This window comes from Pyxicephalus adspersus, chromosome 9 (assembly GCF_032062135.1).
Source record: "Pyxicephalus adspersus chromosome 9, UCB_Pads_2.0, whole genome shotgun sequence".
In the NCBI taxonomy this organism is placed as follows: Eukaryota; Metazoa; Chordata; class Amphibia; order Anura; family Pyxicephalidae; genus Pyxicephalus; species Pyxicephalus adspersus.
This window is the reverse complement of record NC_092866.1, coordinates 54,706,114-54,708,900: the sequence shown is the minus strand read 5'-3', so window position 1 is coordinate 54,708,900 and position 2,787 is coordinate 54,706,114.

Here is a 2,787-nt window from a genome sequence, read left to right as displayed (position 1 = left end):
CAGATAACTATTATTCTACAGTGCATTTCTAGTATGTACTGATATTTTTTAACTTAAAGAGAAACACTCTTTTAAGCAATCTGTCATACCTGCAAGAATTCTTTTTAAACTATTACACATTTTTACAACTCTTATAGTAAGAAACCTCTTTCATATTAGCCAGATGTTAAATCTCAGCAGCAATCTTTCAAGTATTATATACTATATTACAGTAAAACAAGAGCAATAACAGCCAATATAGGAGTGTAATGAACTGGCTGAACAATAGAAAAAAAAAGGCAAGTGGCGCTAACAAGTCTTTTATAAAACTATAAAAACACAAATCGCCAACGGTACTTTCAGAGATATCCACATTGTGATTGGATAGGCATAAGAAATCCAAATTTTAAAATGTATAAATCCAAACATCTAAAATAAGATCCTGTTTGTTTAAAGATCATCAGCAAGAACACATTTCTTGCACCAATATGTCACTGCACACCGAGTTAATGTAAGATAAATAGTCTCACTCCATGCCACAGTTTATAATAAACTTTGTATCCTGCACAGGATCGTGGTGCTCGAGGTAAAATGTAGGTGACAGCAACGCTGCTTTCAAGCCCTTGTACTTTCTGTCCATCTCTTGTCTTTGATCAATGTATTAATATTTCATGAATTGGAATCAACTGAAATAGTAAAAAAGGAAAATTTGTTCAATGGATTGAGAGTAAAAAACCATGCTATCTCAATCGACTAACGTGATGTCACATGCACTTAAAAATCTCCGCCCAACGCGTTTTACCTCAAAGGTTTGGACACTGGCACTCATCAAGTGTAGGCCAGCAAAGAAGAATCCTACTAACTCATTTTTTTGTACTAGCACTATTTTTTCATTTTCAGGACTGGGTTTCACTGTAAGGTGCTTCCCAGGCTTAGGTCTGGTAACAAACCACAGAGCTGTCGGCATTATCTTAGCAATTGCCCTGCCTCTGCAAACAACTTGGAAAGCAATTTAAAACTCACTGGTCCATTCTTGCTGCTTGAACACAGTGAATTTGGTTTCCCTTAGCCATCTGACATCAGCTTGGGTTTTGGGAGTACCTGTGGTCCTGCCTTGCACCCAAAGCCTCACATTGTTTTAGTTTTATATTGTTGCATTATATATGATATTGAATTCTAATCGTGAGATAGTCCTGCTGAAACAGGTGACCCTGGTGTACATTCTGCAAACTGGTCCAGGACTATTTATTTGTACTTGGTGACTTCTGAAGGCTACGATCCCCTCACTCTGGAATTAAGCTGCCTTATGATAATAGAGTCTTTACCAGAGTATTCCTTAGCTCCACTGGTCATGGCCAAATCCTTTGCCTTATCATGTCAGGATCCTTCTACAATCAAGCATGATTTATGACCAGTTTAGCCCATTTTCATGCTAAGTTTGACTGCAAAATGTTTTATTCATGTACCCATGCTTCTGTTCCTGATCTGCTAGTGTGGTGGAGTTGTCGTTGTCTTTTACTATTACTCTAAAAATTCATGCAATGTACACCATCCTGAAACCAGGGGACAGCCTATTTCTATTACAAGATCTGAGTTTTTTTCCCTAAAGTTTTCCTCTCTAGGTATTGAAAGCACTCCTTTATTTCTTTGACTTCTCCAAATGCTTATTAGTTTTGTCCCTGGTTAGTAAGAATTTCTTAAAACTGTAATCTGCTTCCATTATGAATCCAACAGTGGCTCATCATAATAAAGGATTCTACTGATGAGCAGTTGAAAGCCCTTTGTAGATTAGTTTTTATTGGTAGGCCCAGTACAGACTGTTTGCTTTGTCTCACTATGATAGTATATTTGAAATCTCCCTATTATGGCAGTAAATTTCTAAAAGATATAGAGAAATTAGTGCTCTGGTCTTTGTAGTGCTTGGTCCCATGTTCGAATCTCGGCCAGGACATTATCTGCATGGAGTTTGCAAGTTCTCCCTGTGTCTGCATGGGTTTCCTCCGGATACTCCGGTTTCCTCCCACATTCCAAAAACATACAGTTAGATAAATTAGCTTCCCCGCAAAAAAATGAACTTAGACTGTATTAAAGACATATGACTATGGTAGGGACATTAGATTGTGAGCTCCTGTGAGGGACAGCTAGCGACATGACTATGGACTTTGTACAGCGCTGGGTAATATGATGGCGCTATATAAATACTGTGTAATAGTAATAATAATAGGTCCTTCAGGTCAGCTGCAATGACCTGTGAGAAGCCTTGGCTTCTTTCCTGCTCAGTGGTTAGCACTCTCATCTTTGCAGTGCTACGTCCCAGGTTTGAATCTCAGCCAGGTTGCTATCTGCAAGAAGTTTGCATGTTCTAATGTCCTATGGCTAACAATATCAATGGCTCTTTAGTCCACATGCAAGCATAGAGCCCTCTGGTTAATGCTCTGATCTGTGAATACTGTATCTCAAAAGGGACCTAAATCTGATGGTCTTTGAAGGACAACATCTCTTCAGACTGGCCCTTGATACCATAATCAAGGAAAGAAAAGAACTGCAGGGGCATAATGCCATGGGACAGGCAGTTGGCTGGCAATCATCAAACCACCTATGTGATCCCTCAATCTGGTCCTCAGAATGTGGCCACGTTTGTGAAGCAGTGACCACCCCATTTTACATATGGCGAGGGAAAAATCTGAACAAACTCTTGGAAGTTATAATACCCGGGCGAGGACCTTGATACAATTTTAAATATAGGTAGTACATTTGTTTGAATCCCTCCAGTGCTACCCATTTTGATGAGTCCTTGTAGAATTGGAA